This window comes from Anomaloglossus baeobatrachus, chromosome 10 (genome assembly GCF_048569485.1).
Source record: "Anomaloglossus baeobatrachus isolate aAnoBae1 chromosome 10, aAnoBae1.hap1, whole genome shotgun sequence".
Taxonomy (NCBI): Eukaryota; Metazoa; Chordata; class Amphibia; order Anura; family Aromobatidae; genus Anomaloglossus; species Anomaloglossus baeobatrachus.
Genome location: NC_134362.1, coordinates 12,427,682 through 12,454,940, shown reverse-complemented (window position 1 = coordinate 12,454,940; position 27,259 = coordinate 12,427,682). Strand labels below are relative to the sequence as shown.

Sequence of the window (27,259 nt, the reverse complement as noted above, 5' to 3'; positions counted from 1 at the left end):
CATCAGGGTAGTACGGCCTCACCGTTTCTCCATGTAAATAATATGGGTACATATAGTACTGCCTCCTTGTCTCTCCCTGTAAATGATGTGGGCACATATATACTAACGAGCAAAAGGGTAACAATGTTTTGCACTTGTGACTTTGAGGCTCCATATTGCACTGTCCTCTACAGCTCTGAGTGTGAGACGACCTTCATTTTATAGACCCCCTTTTCTCTCCCTGTAAATTATGTGGATACAGTTAGTGCTGCCTCATTGTCTCTCCCTGTAAATGATATGGATAAAGATAGTACTGCCTCCTTGTCTCTCCCTGTAAATGATATGGATACAGATAGTACTGCCTCCTTGTCTCTCCCTGTAAATGATGTGGATACAGATAGTGCTGCATCCTCTTCTCTCTCTATAAATTATGTGTATACAGATAGTACTGCCTCCTTGTCTCTCCCTGTAAATTATGTGTATACAGATAGTACTGCCTCCTTGTCTCTCCTTGTAAATGATATGGATACAGATGGTACTGCCTCCTTGTCTCTCCCTGTAAATTATGTGTATACAGATAGTACTGCCTCCTTGTCTCTCCCTGTAAATGATATGGATACAGATGGTACTGCCTCCTTGTCTCTCCCTGTAAATGATGTAGATACAGATAGTACTGCCTCCTTGTCTCTCCCTGTAAATGATGTGGATACAGATAGTGCTGCATCCTCTTCTCTCTCTGTAAATGATGTGTATACAGATAGTACTGCCTCCTTGTCTCTCCCTGTAAATGATGTAGATACAGATAGTACTGCCTCTTTTTCTCTCCATGTATATGATGTTGGTACAGATATTACTGCCTCCTTTTCTCTTCATGTATATGATGTTAGTGCAGACAGTACAGCCTCATTGTCTCTCCCTGTAAATAATGTGGGTACAGATAGTACTACCTCCTTGTATCTCCATGTAAATAATATGGGTACAGATAGTGCTTTCCACCTTCTATAAACTATTTCTCATATATTCACATGAAGTTATGTAAGATTAACCTCTTCCTCGGCGCTGATCTCGCCACTTTCTAGGACGTGAATATTCTGGTTTGGGAACTTCTGTTTTTCTGTAATAATTGTAGCTGAAGGCAAGACATAGCAAGTCCGGGCCAATCCGCCTCCATGAATAATCACAGCCACAAGATGAGAATCGCCTGCAGTTTTGATGCTATTATCACACTTAGCAGCTAATAATATTATTAAGGGGGTTGGTGTGAAATCCATTTAGAGAGAGATTCCAGAAACTTGTATCATCCGAGTAACTCCGCAGCCGTCACGAGGGGCGAGGTCTCCGCCTGAGCGACGGTCTGTGGGCTCCTTACATAATGGTGGTGCAGATGACACCTGTGATGTCTGTGGTTTCCTCATGGTGAGTGCGGCGCCCCCTTCATGGCTTACCAGGCACGGCGCCCCCTTCATGGCTTACCAGGCACAGCGCCCCCTTCATGGTTTACCAGGCGCAGCGCCCCCTTCATGGTTTACCAGGCACAGCCCCCCCCTTCATGGCTTACCAGGCACATCGCCCCCTTCATGGCTTACCAGGCACAGCGCCCCCTTCATGGCTTACCAGGCACAGCGCCCCCTTCATGGTTTACCAGGCACAGCCCCCCTTCATGTCTTACCAGGCACAGCCCCCCCCCTTCATGTCTTACTAGGCACAGCCCCCCCTTCATGTCTTACAAGGCGCTGCGCCCCCTTCATGGCTTACCAGGCACAGCCCCCCCTTCATGTCTTACCAGCCACAGCCCCCCCTTCATGGTTTACCAGGCGCTGCGCCCCCTTCATGGCTTACCAGGCACAGCCCCCCCTTCATGGCTTACCAGGCACAGCCCCCCCTTCATGGCTTACCAGGCACGGCGCCCCCTTCATGGCTTACCAGGCACGGCGCCCCCTTCATGGCTTACCAGGCACGGCGCCCCCTTCATGGCTTACCAGGCACGGCGCCCCCTTCATGGCTTACCAGGCACGGCGCCCCCTTCATGGCTTACCAGGCACGGCGCCCCCTTCATGGCTTACCAGGCACAGCGCCCCCTTCATGGCTTACCAGGCACAGCCCCCCCTTCATGGCTTACCAGGCACAGCCCCCCCTTCATGGCTTACCAGGCGCGGCGCCCCCTTCATGGCTTACCAGGCGCGGCGCCCCCTTCATGGCTTACCAGGCGTATCGCCCCTTAAGGCTTACCAGGCGTATCGCCCCTTAAGGCTTACCAGGCGTGGCGCCCCCTTCATGGCTTACCAGGCGCAGCGCCCCCTTCATGGCTTACCAGGCGCAGCGCCCCCTTCATGGCTTACCAGGCACAGCGCCCCCTTCATGGCTTACCAGGCACAGCCTCCCCCTTCATGGCTTACCAGGCACAGCCCCCCCTTCATGGCTTACCAGGCGCAGCGCCCCCTTCATGGCTTACCAGGCACAGCGCCCCCTTCATGGCTTACCAGGCACAGCCCCCCCTTCATGGCTTACCAGGCATAGTGCCCCCTTCATGGTTTACAAGGCACATCGCCCCCTTCATGGCTTACCAGGCACATCGCCCCCTTCATGGCTTACCAGGCGCGGCGCCCCCTTCATGGCTTACCAGGCACAGCGCCCCCTTCATGGTTTACCAGGCGCAGCGCCCCCTTCATGGTTTACCAGGCACAGCCCCCCCCTTCATGGCTTACCAGGCACATCGCCCCCTTCATGGCTTACCAGGCACAGCGCCCCCTTCATAGCTTACCAGGCACAGCGCCCCCTTCATGGTTTACCAGGCACAGCCCCCCTTCATGTCTTACCAGGCACAGCCCCCCCCTTCATGTCTTACTAGGCACAGCCCCCCCTTCATGTCTTACCAGGCGCTGCGCCCCCTTCATGGCTTACCAGGCACAGCCCCCCCTTCATGTCTTACCAGCCACAGCCCCCCCTTCATGGTTTACCAGGCGCTGCGCCCCCTTCATGGCTTACCAGGCACAGCCCCCCCTTCATGGCTTACCAGGCACAGCCCCCCCTTCATGGCTTACCAGGCACGGCGCCCCCTTCATGGCTTACCAGGCACGGCGCCCCCTTCATGGCTTACCAGGCACGGCGCCCCCTTCATGGCTTACCAGGCACGGCGCCCCCTTCATGGCTTACCAGGCACGGCGCCCCCTTCATGGCTTACCAGGCACGGCGCCCCCTTCATGGCTTACCAGGCACAGCGCCCCCTTCATGGCTTACCAGGCACAGCCCCCCCTTCATGGCTTACCAGGCACAGCCCCCCCTTCATGGCTTACCAGGCGCGGCGCCCCCTTCATGGCTTACCAGGCGCGGCGCCCCCTTCATGGCTTACCAGGCGTATCGCCCCTTAAGGCTTACCAGGCGTATCGCCCCTTAAGGCTTACCAGGCGTGGCGCCCCCTTCATGGCTTACCAGGCACAGCGCCCCCTTCATGGCTTACCAGGCGCAGCGCCCCCTTCATGGCTTACCAGGCACAGCGCCCCCTTCATGGCTTACCAGGCACAGCCTCCCCCTTCATGGCTTACCAGGCACAGCCCCCCCTTCATGGCTTACCAGGCGCAGCGCCCCCTTCATGGCTTACCAGGCACAGCCCCCCCTTCATGGCTTACCAGGCACAGCCCCCCCTTCATGGCTTACCAGGCATAGTGCCCCCTTCATGGTTTACAAGGCACATCGCCCCCTTCATGGCTTACCAGGCACATCGCCCCCTTCATGGCTTACCAGGCGCGGCGCCCCCTTCATGGCTTACCAGGCACATCGCCCCCTTCATGGCTTACCAGGCACATCGCCCCCTTCATGGCTTACCAGGCACAGGCCCCCCTTCATGGCTTACCAGGCGCAGCGCCCCCTTCATGGCTTACCAGGCACAGGCCCCCCTTCATGGCTTACCAGGCGCAGCGCCCCCTTCATGGCTTACCAGGCACAGCGCCTTACATTTTGCAGTGGCTGTACCTGGTATTGCGTCTTTGCCCCACGACTCTCTCCTTTTATTTGTGTGGACGTGCCCTTGGTCAGCAATTTTCGGAGGTGCCATACTAGTAAATGATGGGGGCCGGGCGTGCACCTCTTCGTTGGTGGATCATCAGATATCTATGTCGCGTTCCTGTAATGTTCTGCAGCGCACGTCGCGTTCCTGTAATGTTCTGCAGCGCACGTCGCGTTCCTGTAATGTTCTGCAGCGCACGTCGCGTTCCTGTAATGTTCTGCAGCGCACGTCGCGTTCCTGTAATGTTCTGCAGCGCATGTCCGTCTCTCAGGACTGCGGCGTCTTGTGATTTGCATTGTTCATGGACGCTCGTTTCCTACTTTCAATGTGACAATGTCTATAAAGCATCTATAGAGGATTTGCGTAGACTGAGCGTGCATGAAGCGGCTCCGGGAGGGACGGCGCGGCTCCGGGAGGGACGGCGCGGCTCCGGGAGGGACGGCGCGGCTCCGGGAGGGACGTCGCGGCTCCGGGAGGGACGGCGCGGCTCCGGGAGGGACGTCGCGGCTCCGGGAGGGACGTCGCGGCTCCGGGAGGGACGGCGCGGCTCCGGGAGGGACGGCGCGGCTCCGGGAGGGACGGCGCGGCTGAGCATGCATGAAGCTGCTCCAGCAGGGATGGCGCGGCTCCGGGAGGGACGGCGCGGCTCCGGGAGGGACGTCGCGGCTCCGGGAGGGACGGCGCGGCTCCGGGAGGGACGGTGCGGCTGAGTGTGCATGAAGCTGCTCTAGCAGGGACGGCGCGGCTCCGGGAGGGACGTCGCGGCTCCGGGAGGGACGTCGCGGCTCCGGGAGGGACGGCGCGGCTCCGGGAGGGACGGTGCGGCTGAGCGTGCATGAAGCTGCTCTAGCAGGGACGGCGCGGCTCCGGGAGGGACGGCGCGGCTGAGCGTGCATGAAGCTGCTCTAGCAGGGACGGCGCGGCTCCGGGAGGGACGGCGCGGCTGAGCGTGCATGAAGCTGCTCCAGCAGGGACGGCGCGGCTCCAGCCCAGCTCTTGTATATGGTGCCGGCCGGCTGATGATTGTTAGTGGCTCTTGTTCTAGTCTTCAGGCCTGGAAGGAATATCCATAATCAGTGCGAGGCCTGTGAATACCATATACATGATGTCACTGTAAAAGGTCACACAACACAATCGTGCGTGCTGTGCCTTTAAGATGACCTTTTGTGCGCTCTGAAGATACTGTGTTTTTGTATGTAACTTGTTTCGGAGGGGGAGGGGAATCAGGATCCGATAAAAATAGTTCCCACTCATTTATTAGAGATGGGGCCGAAAAATTACGTGGACAACGAAGACCAGTGTCTGGACATAGCCGCCGATGCCTGACAACTGGTCACATCTCATAGAGGCAAGTCCAAGGGCCAAGACCACCACTGAGCATTAAAACGAAGGCACAGAAGCTCTGTAATATAGGACAGATGGTACTTCTCCCTTTTTATCCCAAAAAATGATAAAAATGATAGTACTGCCTCCCTGTCTCTCCCGGGAAATGATATAGGTACAGATGGTTGTGCCTCCCTGTCTCTCCAAGGAAATGATATAGGTACAGATAGTACAGCATCCCTGTTTTTCCTTGTAAATGATGTAGGCACAGATACTTCTGACTCTTTATCTCTCCCTGGAAATGATATAGGCACACATAGTACTTATTCCTGTCTCTCCTAGGAAATTATATAGGTACAGATAGTACTGTCTCCCTTGAACTGATGCACACGCATATAGTACTGTATCCCTGTGGCTTTCTGCATATTATACAGGCATAGATGGTACTTCTTCCCTGTCTCTCCCCGGGAATGAAGAAGGCATAGATATTACTGACTACCTGTCTCTCCCTAAAAATGATGTAGGCATAGATGATACTGCTTTCCTGTCTCTCCCTGGAAGCGATGAAGGTGTCGATAGTGCTGCTTCCATCTCTCCCCGAAAATGATGAAGGCCTAGATAGTACTGCTCCTCTGTCTGTCACTGCAAATAATGTAAGCATAGATAGGATTGCTTCCCTGTCTCACCCTGGAAATGATGTAGGCATAGATAGTACTGTCTTCCTGTTTCTCCTTGTAAAGAAAGTCTGGAAATTATGCTGTCCTGTTCATACTGCCACCTGACCACTGAGGCCACCCGGAGGCTCAGGTGAGTGACAGATGAGATGTCCTATCATGGGTAGTGATGACATCCCATCCATACGGTCGCATGACCTCTGATTGGCTGAAAACTCAGGTGAATGATGCTCGGGCTGTTATCACTTCTCATGGGTCATTATATCATCCATCACTCAGCTCGGCCTGCAGCTAAACAATGACATCAGCGGTCTGTTATAGCGAATCTTCCCTTGTTGGACATGCGTTTTGTCAAAATGTAATCCGTTGTGCTGGGAATAGAGCACCACCTGCCCCCTCCCTTTTTTTTAGATAGATCATTACATGATTGATGCTTTTTGTAGAGAAATCATTAACCTTATGTTTTGCATGAATTGGCGCATGGTTCCCGGTGATGACTTTCCCGCCTCCCCTCTTTGCTGTACGGATGGTTCCCGGTGATGACTTTCCCGCCTCCCCTCTTTGCTGTACGGATGGTTCCCGGTGATGACTTTCCCGCCTCCCCTCTTTGCTGTATGGATGGTTCCCGGTGATGACTTTCCCGCCTCCCCTCTTTGCTGTATGGATGGCTCCCGGTGATGACTTTCCTGCCTCCCCTCTTCGCTGTATGGATGGTTCCCGGTGATGACTTTCCCGCCTCCCCTCTTCGCTGTACGGATGGTTCCCGGTGATGACTTTCCCGCCTCCCCTCTTTGCTGTACGGATGGTTCCCGGTGATGACTTTCCCGCCTCCCCTCTTCGCTGTACGGATGGTTCCCAGTGATGACTTTCCCGCCTCCCCTCTTTGCTGTATGGATGGCTCCCGGTGATGACTTTCCTGCCTCCCCTCTTCGCTGTATGGATGGCTCCCGGTGATGACTTTCCCGCCTCCCCTCTTCGCTGTACGGATGGTTCCCGGTGATGACTTTCCTGCCTCCCCTCTTTGCTGTATGGATTGTTCCCGGTGATGACTTTCGCGCCTCTCCTCTTTGCTGTATGGATGGTTCCCGGTGATGACTTTCCCGCCTCCCCTCTTTGCTGTATGGATGGTTCCCGGTGATGACTTTCCCGCCCCTCTTTGGTGTACGGATGGTTCCCGGTGATGACTTTCCCGCCTCCCCTCTTCGCTGTACGGATGGTTTTCGGTGATGACTTTCCCACCTCCCCTCTTTGCTGTACGGATGGTTCCTAGTGATGACTTTCCCGCCTCCCCTCTTCACTGTACGGATGGCTCACGGTGATGACTTTCCTGCCTCTCCTCTTTGCTGTATGGATGGTTCCCGGTGATGACTTTCCCGCCTCCCCTCTTCGCTGTACGGATGGTTTTCGGTGATGACTTTCCCGCCTCCCCTCTTTGCTGTACGGATGGTTCCTAGTGATGACTTTCCCGCCTCCCCTCTTCGCTGTACGGATGGCTCACGGTGATGACTTTCCTGCCTCCCCTCTTTGCTGTATGGATGGTTCCCGGTGATGACTTTCCTGCCTCTCCTCTTTGCTGTATGGATGGTTCCCGGTGATGACTTTCCCGCCTCTCCTCTTTGCTGTATGGATGGTTCCCGGTGATGACTTTCCCGCCTCTCCTCTTTGCTGTATGGATGGCTCCCGGTGATGACTTTCCTGCCTCCCCTCTTCGCTGTATGGATGGTTCCCGGTGATGACTTTCCCGCCTCCCCTCTTCGCTGTACGGATGGTTCCCGGTGATGACTTTCCCGCCTCCCCTCTTTGCTGTACGGATGGTTCCCGGTGATGACTTTCCCGCCTCCCCTCTTCGCTGTACGGATGGTTCCCAGTGATGACTTTCCCGCCTCCCCTCTTCGCTGTATGGATGGTTCCTGGTGATTACTGTCCCGCCTCCCCTCTTCGCTATACGGATGGTTCCCGGTGATGACTTTCCCGCCTCCCCTCTTCACTGTACGGATAGTTCCCGCCTCCCCTCTTCGCTGTACGGATGATTCCCGGTGATGACTGTCCCGCCTCCCCTCTTCGCTATACGGATGGTTCCCGGTGATGACTTTCCCGCCTCCCCTCTTCGCTGTACGGATGGTTCCCAGTGATGACTTTCCCGCTTCTCCTTTTCGCTGTACGGACGGTTCCCGGTGATTACTTTCCCACCTCCCTTCTTTGCTGTATGGATGATTCCCGGTGACGACTTCCCGCCTCTCCTCTTCGCTGTACGGATGGTTCCCAGTGATGACTTTTCCACCTCCACACTTCGCTGTATAGATGGTTCCCTGTGATGATTTTCCCACCTCCACACTTCGCTGTATGGATGGTTCCCTGTGATGATTTTCCTGACTCCTCTCTTCGCTGTACGGATGGTTCCCAGTGATGACTTTCCCACCTCCGCTCTTCGCTGTATAGATGGTTCCCTGTGATGATTTTCCCACCTACACACTTCGCTGTACGGATGGTTCCCGGTGATGACTTTCCCGCCTCCCCTCTTCGCTGTACGGATGGTTCCTGGTGATGACTTTCCCGCCTCCCCTCTTCGCTGTATGCATGGTTCCCAGTGATGACTTTCCCGCCTCCACTCTTTGCTGTACGGATGGTTCCCGGTGATGACTTTCCCGCCTCCCCTCTTCGCTGTACGGATGGTTCCCGGTGTGATGACTTTCCCGCCTCCCCTCTTTGCTGTACGGATGGTTCCCGGTGATGACTTTCCCGCCTCCCGTCCTTGCTGTATGGATGGTTCCCGGTGATGACTTTCCCGCCTCCCGTCTTTGCTGTATGGATGGTTCCCGGTGATGACTTTCCTGCCTCTCCTCTTTGCTGTATGGATGGTTCCCGGTGATGACTTTCCCGCCTCCCCTCTTCGCTGTACGGATGGTTCCCGGTGATGACTTTCCCGCCTCCCCTCTTCACTGTACGGATAGTTCCCGCCTCCCCTCTTCGCTGTACGGATGATTCCCGGTGATGACTGTCCCGCCTCCCCTCTTCGCTATACGGATGGTTCACGGTGATGACTTTCCCGCCTCCCCTCTTCGCTGTACGGATGGTTCCCAGTGATGACTTTCCCGCTTCTCCTTTTCGCTGTACGGATGGTTCCCGGTGATTACTTTCCCACCTCCCTTCTTTGCTGTATGGATGATTCCCGGTGACGACTTCCCGCCTCTCCTCTTCGCTGTACGGATGGTTCCCAGTGATGACTTTTCCACCTCCACACTTCGCTGTATAGATGGTTCCCTGTGATGATTTTCCCACCTCCACACTTCGCTGTATGGATGGTTCCCTGTGATGATTTTCCTGACTCCTCTCTTCGCTGTACGGATGGTTCCCAGTGATGACTTTCCCGCCTCCGCTCTTCGCTGTATAGATGGTTCCCTGTGATGACTTTCCCACCTACACACTTCGCTGTACGGATGGTTCCCGGTGATGACTTTCCCGCCTCCCCTCTTCGCTGTACGGATGGTTCCTGGTGATGACTTTCCCGCCTCCCCTCTTCGCTGTATGCATGGTTCCCAGTGATGACTTTCCCGCCTCCACTCTTTGCTGTACGGATGGTTCCCGGTGATGACTTTCCCGACTCCACTCTTCGCTGTACTGGTTACGGCTTCTCCTTTCACCCTCTGCTCTTCTCATCCAGTGATTGACTTTTCCCGAGGACAATGTAAAGTCACAAGAGCAGTTGATAAAGTAAATGTTTGCATACTTTCCAGGGTTCACTTACTTTCTGAAATGTGCGTTTGTCAGATCTCTTAGATGTCAGCGCAGTATGAGCGCAGGAGGCACGGGACACTGTTGCTGTAGCACGCAGTGGTTGCTTTCTGCGGGATTTATTATTTTAGACATACTATAGTAAAATTCTGGAGACATGAGTAACGCCTTCCAGATTGTTATCGTTCTTGTGAAGAGGCCAAGGTAAAGAGGTTTCTCCTTTTTGGTAAATGAGTTTAGTGCGTGCGGTTTGGACTCTGCGCGCATACTTGCTATCTTCCCACATCTATCTTTCAATTGGAAATATTCAGTGGCTGAGACGTCGCTGTCCTTTTTAGGGGATGAAAACATGGGTGAGAGCCAGAGCCGAAACCACCGGTAAAGCCATCGTTAAGTCAGGGTCGTTCGGTCAGCTCCAGCCATTGTGGTTTGCGATAGACCGTGCAGTAGATTTTATATTCTTTTTACCGTCTTCAGTGTTCGGACATTTATGGGAAAAGCTTTGCAGACTTTCCACCAATTCCCATAAATGATTGCGGCTGTAAAATATAATATATAGTCTTGTCCTCCTTTACCTTCTGAAACGCTGTCAGGTTGGAGGAGAACTAGTGTCTGTGATCAGAAGTGGTCAGTACAGCATATTCTTTCTCAACTTTACTAAGTGCTTGCAAGGATCGGGTTTTATTGGTTCCACAGAATATCACGGCCCGTTAAACATCACTCCTTGGCCCAGTACTGCAACTTAGACCTGTTGACTTAAAGTAGCGGCACTGTGGTCATGACGGCCATATCTTACACATTCTATGTAGAGGTCCCTATACAGTTGGAGTGTTATCTATCATTTCATAGAGGGATGTCCGATGTTTTGATCAGTGCAGGTTCTGTATTTTTTCAATTTGGACCCACCATACGAAGAGAGCAATCACTGGAGAAGGACATTATGATCGGAAGAATTGAAGGAACAAGGCAAAGAACAACCCGATTGTTTGATATTATCAAGAAAACGGCGGAAAAGATCCTGGTGAACCTATCTAGGTAAAGAAGACCCTGTTGGACCTATCTAGGCGGAAAAGACCCTAGTTGACCTGTCTAGGCAAAGAAGACCCTGTAGGACCTATCTAGGTGGAGAAGACCCTGGTGGACATATCTAGGCGGAAAAGATCTTGGTAGACCTATCTAGGCGGGGAAGTCCCTGTTGGACCTATGTAGTCAGATGAGACCCTGGTGGACCTATCTAGTCAGATGAGACCCTGGTGGACCTATCTAGGCAGAGAAGATGCTGGTGGACCAATCTAGTCAGAGGAGACCTCGGTTGACCTATCTAGGCGGAGAAGACACTGGTGGACCTATCTATGCTTCACAAGATCGATCTTCCTACAGAGTGTTCATCCATCAAGTCTTCATGGCTTCAGATCAATTTCAAGGCCGTTAAATAATAATAAATAATAACACGGAGGAGAAGACATCTGCTCTCCTCGGATTGTCCTTGGAATCTAAAGACTTTGTTAAGCGAGAGCTGCACATATTCTCATTCGTTTTACCAGTTGGTGAGGTCTCTGCCAAGTCCTTCCCCAATCTAGGCTTCTGATATGTCTCTTTGATCCTCACTCTCTGAGATAGCTACCTAATGAACTAGCTTCACACTCCTATGCTTGACTTGGGCCAAAAAAAAATAAATCTAATTCTGGTTTACAGCAACATCTGTCATCGAGGGAAAATCTAGTGACCTCAAAACATTGAATACTCTGCAGATTTTACTGAAATTGGAGATTTGGGTAACATTTACTTATTGTTTATGTGCATCTTAATCCTCAGATCCCATGAAATAATCAAGAAGAGAAGAGATACGTGTGACTCATGGTCATGGTTGGTGCTTCACACTGGCCAGAGGAAGTGCAGAGTAGAGTAGGCCCCTTGAGGATTTTCTTCAGCTCTTGGATGGGCCACCAAGTGGATGAAATCTTAGTCCCATGTCACTCATCAGATGGGCTAACAGTCCAAAAATGACCCGTCTGCCAACAAAACTACCGTATGTCCTGTTCGTTGACAAACACTCTAGCCCTGGTCATTCAGACGACGTGGAACAGGACGCTGTCGTCAATGTTGGTAACTCTTCCCATATAGAATTTATTGCCTAGAAACTAAACCATGGACTCCACTGAGGGGACATTACAAGTTTCTTGGGGGTTTTCTGCATGATGATCCTGAGCGCTAAAGTATTTTTTCCATCGTCTAACTTGAAACCTAAGAAGATGTAATGCAGATGTTTCGAATTGTTGTAGGAGATCAGATATCATATCTTATTAATCGTTAATCAGAGAGCGCTGACAAGTCCTTGGGGTTTGCCGGGAGTCTCCAAATTGTGATGCTTGGAGATAACTGGATCGCTTTGTACAGCCACGTTCCATGGTACCGATCAGTGCTCTCTGGCCATGGTCAGGAGCTGCGTGAATTATCTTACCTTCCAAGATCACAGGTTCAGCTTAAGATGAGCTGGGCTGGTAAGACGTCACCTATGTGCTGCCTGCCGGACAGATGACTTTATGCCAGTCCGGCAAATCAACCAGTGTTCTGGTGAACCCGGACACTTGGGAAATTCGCGCAGCTCCTGTCCTTCAACATAGAGCACCGGCCTGGACTGTGGACCGCGGTTTTGTGGAGCCATTTTCTCATCTCTAATTCTAGTCCAGTATTGGTTTTGGATCAATATTAAACTCATTTTTTCTGGGGAAAGCCACCGGCCGATAAAACATGGTGGCAATTCAGATAATTGAGAATCAATCTAATACATGGAAGTCTTCAGTCCACCAGGTCTGGAGCTTTTCAGGGTTCACTAGAGGAGATTGTGGGGTCACATCATGGCTGATGCAGAGACTAAGAGGGTCATCCGCATTCAGGCACATGTATGATCATAAAATAATGGAGATGTTCTTAGGGTTTACAGAAATACCTGAGCGGAAGGTTAGAAGTGAATGGGAGGTTTGGAAACTACATGGCGCCGACCGTTGGGTAGTGTCTATGATACCGGCCAAAGCGGTGATTGCTGATCGCCTGGTCATCGTTATGGTCAACTCTTTACCACGTGTACCCAACGGGACATCGCCCAGCGTGTGGCTCCTTGGCCATCCATGTCTACGTCTCCTCTATAGATTTTGCCGCGAGTAGACCGTTCTCGTCAGGTCTTTCCATGGCTCGGCTCGCCGTCTCTTCCATTCCTGTCGCTGTAAACACTCTTATCTGCACCATTCTTGGTCATCGTTGTGATCAGCTCTTTACCATGAGTACCCAATGGGACATTGCCCAGCGTGTGGCTCCTTGGCCATCCATGTCTACGTCTCCTCTATAGATTTTCTCACCAGTAGACCGTTCTCGTCAGGTCTTTTCGTGGCTCGTCATCTTTCATTCTTGTAGCTGTAAACACTCATATCTGTGCCATTCTTGGTCATCGTTGTGATCCGCTCTTTACCACGAGTACCCAAAGGGACATCACCCAGCGTGTGGCTCCTTGGCCATCCATGTCTACGTCTCCTCTATAGATTTGCCGCCAGTAGACCGTTCTCGTCAGGTCTTTCCATGGCTCGCCGTCTCTTTCATTCCTTAGCTGTAAACACTCTTATCTTACACCGTTCTCGGTCTTTGTTCTCCCGGTGAACATGTCGCAGGCAGGCCCTCTCCTCTGAAGTTTTCCCAGGGCATGCCACTATCATCTCAGCCCCTTTGAGCTCGGCCCCATTTGTCATCATTAAAGGACTTTATTATCATAACACACAGTTTAGCCCGATCCCTGTCATCATCGCTTGCAAATCTCCCAGTAAAAGTTTACTTTGCAAGAACACTACAGAAAAAAAAAAATTCCTGTTTGCCAAGAGATTTTTTTTTTATTTTCATTCTTGTAGTCTTTTAAGCTTTTATTTTTCTTCAAAGCGTGGTTGTTTCCCCCAGCGCTGGGAGCCGTCCCCAGCTGTCCCATTGTGCGCAGAGGCTCTTGTTAACACCATTATCTGGCAGGGAGATTACAGGTAATTGTGATAAAGCTACAATACTCTGTGTCTGCAGTCACATTCGGGAGGCTCCAGGCCCCGGGCCATCCGATCAGATGTATGCTCTCTCGTCTTCTCTCTGATCTTAAAAGCTACACCTGGGGCTTTGGGTTTAGAGGTAAAACGAGGCAGGTACATAAGGGTGGGGGGCCACCATCGACATGGCTGACGGGGTTGTGTGCACCCATGTCACAGATCCACAATGACCAAATATCGGGGGCCTCCTACACCCTCCAGGGTTTGTTTTTGTCCCCCTATCCCATCTCACTTACAACTGAAGAATAAGATACGGCACATAAAAGCTCTGGTCTTGGACATTCGAGAAGATCTGACTCATGAACGCTACTAATCTTGTTATTCACATGATACTTTTCTGTCCCAAAGGCGTAAGGACATAAAACAAACCGATTATCTGTGTTTGGAAAGTCTCAAGTACAGGCAACTCTTTGACGATGTAAGAATTTATCGGTGTTTTTCCGGAGTATAGACCTTACGTCACAGAGCCGGCTATTGAGATCAGGATTTGAGCGAGAGGCCCCTGTAACCATTAGATTAAAGTTGAATTAAATCGTTGTTTTTGGCACGTCTGACCACCCATCTATTCTGTATGATGGGCTTCAAATTTTTCCCTGGAATTATCAGGAGTCTGGAGGGAGGGACGGCGGAGTCTGGAGGGAGGGACGGCGGAGTCTGGAGGGAGGGACGGCGGAAGAGTCTGGGTGGAGGGGCGGAAGAGTCTGGGTGGAGGGGCGGAAGAGTCTGGGTGGAGGGGCGGAAGAGTCTGGGTGGAGGGGCGGAGGCGTTATTGAATAGTTTGTGTGATGAACTACCACCAGGTGTCACCAGATGCAACTACTGACCGCAAAGTCCAACAAACCAGAGGTCAGGAGCCAGGAGGTCACGTATGGAACACAGGGATGAAGCAACACCGAGGTCAGTGCACAAGCTGGTGGTCAGAAGCCAGAAAGTCACGTAAGGAACACTAGGGGGGAAGGGGAGCCAAGGTCAGGGTACAAGCCAGAGGTCAGAAGCCAGGAAGTCACATAAGGTATACTGGAGAAAAGTGGAGCCGAGGTCGGGGTATGAGCTGGAGGTCAGGATCTGGAGAACAACGTCAGAGTCAGGGACACGGGAGGAGAGGGATAACAACAGGTCCGGGGTAGGAGGACAAAATCAAAGCACAAACTGGAGCCAGAGCACTTACTGCAGACAGGAACTACGACTGGCGGCGTTCCGGAACGAGGCGCCTGTTGAGAGGGCCCCTCCCAAAACCAGCGCAGGAACTAAGGATGGGAAACCACCCGTCCACTGGCGCAAAATACAAAACACAACACCGGTTCTGCTGGAGAACAGAGCACCACGGATCAGAACCATGACACCTTGGGAGTTTTATGAAAACAATAAAACTGTACGTTTGGAGCAAACCGCATTGCCTGTGTGAACGCTGCCCACTGCCCCCTGAGAGCGTGAATCCCCCCCAGTACGCTCCATACTGAGGATGAATTTTCCCAATTATCAAGTCTCCTCTCGTCTCTTCACAATGGAGGTGAGCGACTTATTTTGGCATTGTTTTGTCAGCTTTTAATCGCGCCCTTCACGAGGGCCGTGCCCATTTCCTGCCAGCTCCGGCCATGTGAGCACGCACCATCAGAATCAAAGCACTTGCGAGCGAGCCTTGTACACTTGTAAAGTCCAGGAATATACAGTGCCAGCGCTATTAAAGCTTTTCACGGGAGAACTGAAAAGGGTCCCCGAGTTAGGATTGTGAGGCGACAGAGCGTCTCGGTACTTGGCAGGCAAGAAAGACCCTCATTCTTCCAAGGCTGAAATAAAATGAACTCCTACGGAGTAGCTGTACCAGCAAAGGGGGGCTCCACAGCAAAATAGCCCCCTGGCCGCGGTCCCTCGCCCTCATCAGACATGCTCGGCACGGCCCCGGTGAAGGGTTCTGCTGACACTTTTTTGTGGTGGAAGTAAAGGGTAGTAATTAGTCTTTACCGGACTCCATGGCCCGGCCCCGGCTCCTTTCACATCGGCTTGTATCACACTGCACGTCTTTGGGAACACGGTGTCCAGAGATGTTTCTCTCGCGCTCTCTTTCCTCTTTCTTCTATAGCGCCAAGTGTTTTATTACGTAAACCTCATATAACACTGGTGATGAAGCCGTGAAAATTCAATCATTTTCCGGAATATCTTTTTGGTGTTTTGCTTTTTTTTAAAAACAAATTCTCACGACGTCAGTCACTTGTCGCTCTACTTATCCGATCAATCTTATATCGCCATTTATTCCATGGCGCCTTACATGTCTATGGCCTACTTTATACATCGTAGCATATACGTAGCACACACATATCACATCACATATCTAATCCGCAGCCCCCCTTTTACCTTTTTAGTGACTTACGTCTTCTCCCCTGGTTGACCTTGGTCATATATGAACTTTTTCAATCATGCTAACAATAGAATGAAGCAGCTACATTATTACCACTTGGTTCTAATATTCAAGTACAGTTCTAAGGTACCGTCACACTTTAGCGACGCTCCAGCGATCCCACCAGCGATCTGACCTGGTCAGGATCGCTGCTGCGTCGCTGATGAGCTGTCAATCAGGCAGCTCTCACCAGTGACCAGCCCCCAGCCACGCTTGGAAGCGATGCTGCGCTTGGTAACTAAGGTAAATATCGGGTAACCAAGCAAAGCACTTCCCTTGGTTACCCAATATTTACCTTGGTTACCAGCACACACCGCTTAGCGCTGGCTCCCTGCACTCCTAGCCAGAGTACACATCGGGTTAATAAGCAAACCGCTTTGCTTATTTACCCGATGTGTACTCTGGCTACGTGTGCAGGGAGCCGGCACTGGCAGCGTGAGAGCGGCGGACGCTAGTAACCAAGGTAAATTATCGGGTAACCAAGCAAAGCACTTTGCTTGGTTACCCGATGTTTACCTTAGTTACAGCTTACCGCAGGCTGCCAGACGCCGGCTCCTGCTCCCTGCACATTCAGATCGTTGCTCTCTCGCTGTCACACACAGCGATGTGCGCTTCTCAGCGGGAGAGCAACGAGCAAAAAATGAACCAGAGCAGTGTGTAACGAGCAGCGACCTCACAGCAGGGGCCAGATCACTGCTCAGTGTCACACACCGCGAGATCGCTAATGAGGTCACTGCTGCGTCACCAAAACCGTGACTCAGCAGCGATCTCGCTATGTAAGAAGTACCCCTAAGTTTTACAGCGTCGTTCCAGAATATGCTGTGCTGTGTACTTGAAGGAATTGCACTATTTTTGGTTATTAAATTACTCATTTTTCTACTCTTGCAATAATTTTATTATAATTTTGTGTTGCCTTCAAGCTAATGGATGGAAATTAACTGCAATGCTATCTCCTGTACACAGCACGCAGACACGCAAGGTTCCTGCCATACTGTCCATGTAGTACTGAGCGGGGTAGCTGTGAATCCAGCACTGAGATGAAATAAGCGCTTCATAGAAAGCAAGTAGCATGGAGAAACGTATGCAGAAATGTTCAGCAGAGTAGCTGTTAATCTGGCACTGGTGGAGGATATAATGCTTACTAGTGAGTATCAGAATGGAGTACATGACAGTACTGAGCAGTGCAGCTGTGACTGCAGCCCAGGTGTCAATGCACTCACTAGAAAGTAACAGCAGCACCATATGTCACTGAGCCGGCTATTGATATCAAGCTTTGCACCAAGAGGCCCCTGTAAACATTAGATTAAAGTTGAATTAAATTGTTGTTTTTGGCAAGTCTGATCACCCATTTAATTTGCATGGTGCACTCCTGATTCTTCCCTAGAATTATCGGGATCTGGATGGATAGACAGAGGAGTCTGGACGAGGGATGGAGGAATCTGGAGCGAGGGATGGAGGAATCTGGAGGGAGGGGCGGAGGAATCTGGAGGGAGGGGCGGAGGAGTCTGGAGGGAGGGGCGGAGGAGTCTGGAGGGAGGGGCGGAGGAGTCTGGAGGGAGGGGCGGAGGAGTCTGGAGGGAGGGGTGGAGGAGTCTGGAGGGAGGGGCGGAGGAGTCTGGAGGGAGGGGCGGAGGAGTCTGGAAGGGCGGAGGAGTCTGGAGGGAGGGGCGGAGGAGTCTGGAAGGAGGGGCGGAGGAGTCTGGAAGGAGGGGCGGAGGAGTCTGGAAGGAGGGGCGGAGGAGTCTGGAGGGAGGGACGGAGGAGTCTGGAGGGAGGGGCGGAGGAGTCTGGAGGGAGGGGCGGAGGAGTCTGGAAGGAGGGACGGAGGAGTCTGGAAGGAGGGACGGAGGAGTCTGGAGGGAGACACGGAGGGGCGGAGGAGTCTGGAGGGAGGGGCGGAGGAGTCTGGAAGGAGGGAAGGAGGAGTCTGGAGGGAGGGGCGGAGGAGTCTGGAGGGACGGAGGGGCGGAGGAGTCTGGAGGGAGGGGCGGAGGAGTCTGGAGGGAGGGACGGAGGGGCGGAGGAGTCTGGAGGGAGGGGCGGAGGAGTCTGGAGAAGTTCTGTGGAGCCTGGCACAGCACAGAAAAGCCTAGAGGATAGTAAAAAAATACCAGCTGACCATATCTGTGTCTCCACTGCTCCTTTATTCTGTTCCTTCCTTTTCTCCTCTTCAGAGACTTCTTGAGGCAGCTGTAGAGTGATCCCTGAGTGATCTTGTGGTTCTGTAGACTGATCCCTCAGTGATCTTGTGGTCCTGTAGACTGATCCCTCAGTGATCTCGTGGTCCTGTAGACTGATCCCTCAGTGATCTCGTGGTCCTGTAGACTGATCCCTCAGTGATCTCGTGGTCCTGTAGACTGATCCCTCAGTGATCTCGTGGTCCTGTAGACTGATCCCTCAGTGATCTCGTGGTCCGGTCTTGTCTTGAGTTGAACGGATTTTAGCATTTTTTCAATCAGCGCGATGAGTTTGGGATGTGGAATGAAGGGAAAAAGAGGCTCATAAGTGGAGAAACTGGCAGGTGTGTGTCCTTGTTGACGACCGATTACCTTTACGTCTGACTGAGTGTATGGCGTCTGCATGTCTGTGACATTTATCAGTCGTGATTGTTTCTGATGCCGCACAGTAGTGGCTTCTCTGATTATCCGGTGAATAGATCTCCAGTTCCGCCGGTGGATCCCCTCCGGAGCCTTCTTATTGGGTCTGCATCATATCAGAGAGCGTTTCCCGAGGTTCTATTTCTGTGTTCGATATATCTCCGTGTCTACGGTGACACCGGACAGACGTATGATACCCGGTGTAGGGCATGGGATGATCCGCCGGTGTGGCCACCATAGAAGCCCCAGATAACATCCATTTAAGTGGCTCTAATGATGGAGGTTATCATCCAAGATCAGAGGAACACGAGGCCGTGCCCCAGCGTGATGGAGACGCATTCACGCCGCTCTCCAGCTTTTATCTCCGGGCGGTTCCGATTTCAGATACAGAACAGGTGTGCGTTTGTGTCGGAGGCAAGTCTGTGCAGCGAGCCCTCCCCGGAGATGGCTCCTAAGACCCCGCGCTGCTCCTCTTGTCTCGGGACGAGCCCCCATTGCTGTCTCCTCTCTGTCTACAGCTTCTGGTTCAGATAAAAGCGATAGAATAGAAATCTATACAGAGACAGAGGATCATTGTCATAGTGCGGTACGGGCCCGTATACTGTGCATGTGATGAGCGCGGTCACCAGGAATCACCCATCTCCTATAGAATAAGGCACATCACTAAAGAGAAGAAAGGGGGGAAGACGAAAAGAAAGTACCGAGAGCGGCCACTACACAATGTACAGAGCTGACTGCAGTACTGAGAACAGCCACTACACGGTGTACAGAGCTAACTGCAGTACTGAGAGCGGCCACTACATGGTGTACAGAGCTGACTGCAGTACTGAGAACGGCCACTACACGGTGTACAGAGGTGACTGCAGTACTGAGAGCGGCCACTACACGATGTACAGAGCTGACTGCAGTACTGAGAACAGCCACTACACTGTGTACAGAGCTGACTGCAGTACTGAGAACGACCACTACACGGTGTACAGAGCTGACTGCAGTACTGAGAGCGGCCACTACACGATGTACAGAGCTGACTGCAGTACTGAGAACAACCACTACACGATGTACAGAGGTGACTGCAGTACTGAGAACAGCCACTACACGGTGTACAGAGCTGACTGCAGTACTGAGAACAGCCACTACACGGTGTACAGAGCTGACTGCAGTACTGAGAACAGCCACTACACGGTGTACAGAGCTGACTGCAGTACTGAGAACAGCCACTACACGGTGTACAGAGCTGACTGCAGTACTGAGAACAGCCACTACACGGTGTACAGAGCTGACTGCAGTACTGAGAACAGCCACTACACGGTGTACAGAGCTGACTGCAGTACTGAGAACAACCACTACACGGTGTACAGAGGTGACTGCAGTACTGAGAACAGCCACTACACGGTGTACAGAGCTGACTGCAGTACTGAGAGCGGCCACTACACGATGTACAGAGCTGACTGCAGTACTGAGAGCGGCCACTACACAGTGTACAGAGCTGACTGCAGTACTGAGAACAACCACTACACGGTGTACAGAGCTGACTGCAGTACTGAGAACGGCCACTACACGGTGTACAGAGCTAACTGCAGTACTGAGAACAGCCACTACACGATGTACAGAGCTGACTGCAGTACTGAGAACGGCCACTACACGGTGTACAGAGCTGACTGCAGTACTAAGAACGGCCACTACACGGTGTACAGAGCTGACTGCAGTACTGAGAACGGCCACTACACGGTGTACAGAGGTGACTGCAGTACTGAGAACAACCACTACACGATGTACAGAGCTGACTGCAGTACTGAGAACAACCACTACACGGTGTACAGAGCTGACTGCAGTACTGAGAACATCCACTACACGGTGTACAGAGCTGACTGCAGTACTGAGAACAGCCACTACACTGTGTACAGAGGTGACTGCAGTACTGAGAACAACCACTACACGGTGTACAGAGCTGACTGCAGTACTGAGAACAACCACTACACGGTGTACAGAGCTGACTGCAGTACTGAGAACAACCACTACACGGTGTACAGAGCTGACTGCAGTACTGAGAACAGCCACTACACGGTGTACAGAGCTGACTGCAGTACTGAGAACAACCACTACACGGTGTACAGAGCTGACTGCAGTACTGAGAACGGCCACTACACGGTGTACAGAGCTGACTGCAGTACTGAGAACAACCACTACACGGTGTACAGAGGTGACTGCAGTACTGAGAACGGCCACTACACGGTGTACAGAGCTGACTGCAGTACTGAGAACGGCCACTACACGGTGTACAGAGCTGACTGCAGTACTGAGAACAACCACTACACGGTGTACAGAGCTGACTGCAGTACTGAGAACAACCACTACACGGTGTACAGAGCTGACTGCAGTACTGAGAACAGCCACTACACGGTGTACAGAGCTGACTGCAGTACTGAGAACAACCACTACACGGTGTACAGAGGTGACTGCAGTACTGAGAACAACCACTACACGGTGTACAGAGGTGACTGCAGTACTGAGAACAACCACTACACGGTGTACAGAGGTGACTGCAGTACTGAGAACAACCACTACACGGTGTACAGAGCTGACTGCAGTACTGAGAGCGGCCACTACACGGTGTACAGAGCTGACTGCAGTACTGAGAACAACCACTACACGATGTACAGAGCTGACTGCAGTACTGAGAACAGCCACTACACGGTGTACAGAGCTGACTGCAGTACTGAGAACAGCCACTACACGGTGTACAGAGCTGACTGCAGTACTGAGAACAGCCACTACACGGTGTACAGAGCTGACTGCAGTACTGAGAACGGCCACTACACGATGTACAGAGCTGACTGCAGTACTGAGAACAGCCACTACACGATGTACAGAGCTGACTGCAGTACTGAGAACAGCCACTACACGGTGTACAGAGCTGACTGCAGTACTGAGAGCGACCACTACACGGTGTACAGAGCTGACTGCAGTACTGAGAGCGGCCACTACACGATGTACAGAGGTGACTGCAGTACTGAGAGCGGCCACTACACGATGTACAGAGGTGACTGCAGTACTGAGAGCGGCCACTACACGATGTACAGAGGTGACTGCAGTACTGAGAACAACCACTACACGGTGTACAGAGGTGACTGCAGTACTGAGAACAACCACTACACGGTGTACAGAGCTGACTGCAGTACTGAGAACGACCACTACACGGTGTACAGAGCTGACTGCAGTACTGAGAACAGCCACTACACGGTGTACAGAGCTGACTGCAGTACTGAGAGCGACCACTACACGGTGTACAGAGCTGACTGCAGTACTGAGAACAGCCACTACACGGTGTACAGAGGTGACTGCAGTACTGAGAACAGCCACTACACGGTGTATAGAGGTGACTGCAGTACTGAGAACAACCACTACACGGTGTACAGAGCTGACTGCAGTACTGAGAACGGCCACTACACGATGTACAGAGGTGACTGCAGTACTGAGAACAGCCACTACACGGTGTACAGAGGTGACTGCAGTACTGAGAACAGCCACTACACGGTGTATAGAGGTGACTGCAGTACTGAGAACAGCCACTACACGGTGTACAGAGCTGACTGCAGTACTGAGAACAACCACTACACGATGTACAGAGCTGACTGCAGTACTGAGAACGGCCACTACACGATGTACAGAGCTGACTGCAGTACTGAGAACATCCACTACACGATGTACAGAGCTGACTGCAGTACTGAGAACGGCCACTACACGGTGTACAGAGCTGACTGCAGTACTGAGAGCAACCACTACACGGTGTACAGAGCTGACTGCAGTACTGAGAGCAACCACTACACGGTGTACAGAGCTGACTGCAGTACTGAGAACAGCCACTACACGGTGTACAGAGCTGACTGCAGTACTGAGAACGGCCACTACACGATGTACAGAGCTGACTGCAGTACTGAGAACGGCTACTACACGGTGTACAGAGCTGACTGCAGTACTGAGAACAACCACTACACGGTGTACAGAGCTGACTGCAGTACTGAGAACGGCCACTACACGCTGTACAGAGCTGACTGCAGTACTGAGAACGGCCACTACACGATGTACAGAGCTGACTGCAGTACTGAGAACAGCCACTACACGGTGTACAGAGCTGTCTGCAGTACTGAGAACAGCCACTACACGGTGTACAGAGCTGACTGCAGTACTGAGAACAACCACTACACGGTGTACAGAGGTGACTGCAGTACTGAGAGCAACCACTACACGGTGTACAGAGCTGACTGCAGTACTGAGAACAACCACTACACGGTGTACAGAGGTGACTGCAGTACTGAGAACAACCACTACACGGTGTACAGAGGTGACTGCAGTACTGAGAACAACCACTACACGGTGTACAGAGCTGACTGCAGTACTGAGAACAACCACTACACGATGTACAGAGCTGACTGCAGTACTGAGAACAACCACTACACGGTGTACAGAGGTGACTGCAGTACTGAGAGCGGCCACTACACTGTGTACAGAGCTGACTGCAGTACTGAGAACAAGCACTACACGGTGTACAGAGCTGACTGCAGTACTGAGAACGGCCACTACACGGTGTAGAGAGCTGACTGCAGTACTGAGAACAACCACTACACGATGTACAGAGGTGACTGCAGTACTGAGAGCAACCACTACACGGTGTACAGAGCTGACTGCAGTACTGAGAACAGCCACTACACGGTGTACAGAGGTGACTGCAGTACTGAGAACAGCCACTACACGGTGTACAGAGGTGACTGCAGTACTGAGAACAACCACTACACGGTGTACAGAGGTGACTGCAGTACTGAGAACAGCCACTACACGGTGTACAGAGCTGACTGCAGTACTGAGAACATCCACTACACGGTGTACAGAGCTGACTGCAGTACTGAGAACATCCACTACACGGTGTACAGAGCTGACTGCAGTACTGAGAACAACCACTACACGATGTACAGAGCTGACTGCAGTACTGAGAACAACCACTACACGATGTACAGAGCTGACTGCAGTACTGAGAACGGCCACTACACGGTGTACAGAGCTGACTGCAGTACTGAGAACGGCCACTACACGGTGTACAGAGCTGACTGCAGTACTGAGAGCGGCCACTACACGATGTACAGAGGTGACTGCAGTACTGAGAACGGCCACTACACGGTGTACAGAGCTGACTGCAGTACTGAGAACGGCCACTACACGATGTACAGAGGTGACTGCAGTACTGAGAACAGCCACTACACGGTGTACAGAGCTGACTGCAGTACTGAGAACGGCCACTACACGGTGTACAGAGCTGACTGCAGTACTGAGAACGGCCACTACACGGTGTACAGAGGTGACTGCAGTACTGAGAACAACCACTACACGGTGTACAGAGCTGACTGCAGTACTGAGAACAGCCACTACACGGTGTACAGAGCTGACTGCAGTACTGAGAACGGCCACTACACGGTGTACAGAGCTGACTGCAGTACTGAGAACGGCCACTACACGATGTACAGAGGTGACTGCAGTACTGAGAACAGCCACTACACGGTGTACAGAGCTGACTGCAGTACTGAGAACAGCCACTACACGGTGTACAGAGCTGACTGCAGTACTGAGAACGGCTACTACACGGTGTACAGAGCTGACTGCAGTACTGAGAACAACCACTACACGGTGTACAGAGCTGACTGCAGTACTGAGAACGGCCACTACACGGTGTACAGAGCTGACTGCAGTACTGAGAACAACCACTACACGCTGTACAGAGCTGTCTGCAGTACTGAGAACAACCACTACACGCTGTACAGAGCTGACTGCAGTACTGAGAGCGGCCACTACACGGTGTACAGAGCTGACTGCAGTACTGAGAACAGCCACTACACAGTGTACAGAGCTGACTGCAGTACTGAGAACGGCCACTACACGGTGTACAGGGCTGACTGCAGTACTGAGAGAAGCCACTACACGCTGTACAGAGCTGACTGCAGTACTGAGAACGGCTACTACACGGTGTACAGAGCTGACTGCAGTACTGAGAACAACCACTACACGATGTACAGAGCTGACTGCAGTACTGAGAACGGCCACTACACGGTGTACAGAGCTGACTGCAGTACTGAGAACAGCCACTACACGGTGTACAGAGCTGACTGCAGTACTGAGAACGGCCACTACACGATGTACAGAGGTGACTGCAGTACTGAGAGAAGCCACTACACGCTGTACAGAGCTGACTGCAGTACTGAGAACAACCACTACACGGTGTACAGAGGTGACTGCAGTACTGAGAGCAACCACTACACGGTGTACAGAGCTGACTGCAGTACTGAGAACAACCACTACACGGTGTACAGAGGTGACTGCAGTACTGAGAACAACCACTACACGGTGTACAGAGCTGACTGCAGTACTGAGAACAACCACTACACGGTGTACAGAGCTGACTGCAGTACTGAGAACAGCCACTACACGGTGTACAGAGCTGACTGCAGTACTGAGAACAGCCACTACACGGTGTGCAGAGCTGACTGCAGTACTGAGAGAAGCCTCTACACGGTGTACAGAGCTGACTGCAGTACTGAGAACAACCACTACACGGTGTACAGAGGTGACTGCAGTACTGAGAGCAACCACTACACGATGTACAGAGCTGACTGCAGTACTGAGAACAACCACTACACGATGTACAGAGCTGACTGCAGTACTGAGAACAACCACTACACGATGTACAGAGCTGACTGCAGTACTGAGAACGGCCACTACACGGTGTACAGAGCTGACTGCAGTACTGAGAACATCCACTACACGGTGTACAGAGCTGACTGCAGTACTGAGAACAACCACTACACGATGTACAGAGCTGACTGCAGTACTGAGAACAACCACTACACGATGTACAGAGCTGACTGCAGTACTGAGAACGGCCACTACACGGTGTACAGAGCTGACTGCAGTACTGAGAACAACCACTACACGGTGTACAGAGGTGACTGCAGTACTGAGAACAACCACTACACGGTGTACAGAGCTGACTGCAGTACTGAGAACAGCCACTACACGGTGTACAGAGCTGACTGCAGTACTGAGAACAGCCACTACACGATGTACAGAGCTGACTGCAGTACTGAGAACAACCACTACACGGTGTACAGAGGTGACTGCAGTACTGAGAACAACCACTACACGGTGTACAGAGCTGACTGCAGTACTGAGAACAACCACTACACGGTGTACAGAGCTGACTGCAGTACTGAGAACGGCCACTACACGGTGTACAGAGCTGACTGCAGTACTGAGAACGGCCACTACACGGTGTACAGAGCTGACTGCAGTACTGAGAACGGCCACTACACGGTGTACAGAGCTGACTGCAGTACTGAGAACAACCACTACACGATGTACAGAGCTGACTGCAGTACTGAGAACAGCCACTACACGGTGTACAGAGCTGACTGCAGTACTGAGAACGGCCACTACACTGTGTACAGAGGTGACTGCAGTACTGAGAACAGCCACTACACGGTGTACAGAGGTGACTGCAGTACTGAGAACAGCCACTACACGGTGTACAGAGCAGACTGCAGTACTGAGAACAACCACTACACGGTGTACAGAGCTGACTGCAGTACTGAGAACAGCCACTACACGATGTACAGAGCTGACTGCAGTACTGAGAACAGCCACTACACGGTGTACAGAGCTGACTGCAGTACTGAGAACGGCCACTACACGGTGTACAGAGCTGACTGCAGTACTGAGAACGGCCACTACACGGTGTACAGAGCTGACTGCAGTACTGAGAACAACCACTACACGATGTACAGAGCTGACTGCAGTACTGAGAACAGCCACTACACGGTGTACAGAGCTGACTGCAGTACTGAGAACGGCCACTACACTGTGTACAGAGGTGACTGCAGTACTGAGAACAGCCACTACACGGTGTACAGAGGTGACTGCAGTACTGAGAACAGCCACTACACGGTGTACAGAGCAGACTGCAGTACTGAGAACAACCACTACACGGTGTACAGAGGTGACTGCAGTACTGAGAACAACCACTACACGGTGTACAGAGCTGACTGCAGTACTGAGAACGACCACTACACGGTGTACAGAGCTGACTGCAGTACTGAGAACAGCCACTACACGGTGTACAGAGCAGACTGCAGTACTGAGAACAGCCACTACACGGTGTACAGAGCAGACTGCAGTACTGAGAACAACCACTACACGGTGTACAGAGCTGACTGCAGTACTGAGAACAGCCACTACACGGTGTACAGAGCTGACTGCAGTACTGAGAACAGCCACTACACGGTGTACAGAGGTGACTGCAGTACTGAGAACAACCACTACACGATGTACAGAGCTGACTGCAGTACTGAGAACAGCCACTACACGGTGTACAGAGCAGACTGCAGTACTGAGAACAGCCACTACACGATGTACAGAGCTGACTGCAGTACTGAGAACAA

At 52.1% G+C, this 27,259-nt stretch overlaps 1 protein-coding gene across 3 annotated transcripts in view; it reads left to right on the top strand.

Annotated features, from left to right (window-relative positions):
• Positions 1–27,259, top strand: part of CSTPP1 (centriolar satellite-associated tubulin polyglutamylase complex regulator 1) — a 149,081-nt gene that overhangs the window by 14,793 nt on the left and 107,029 nt on the right. Inside the window, exon 1 of one of the 3 annotated variants that reach the window (XM_075325526.1) lies at positions 1,307–1,395. The exons of the other annotated variants lie outside the window; for them this stretch is intronic. The gene's annotated coding sequence lies outside the window, so the exon portion shown is untranslated. Of the gene's footprint in view, positions 1–1,306; positions 1,396–27,259 lie in introns of those variants that run through there. 3 annotated transcript variants of the gene reach the window in all.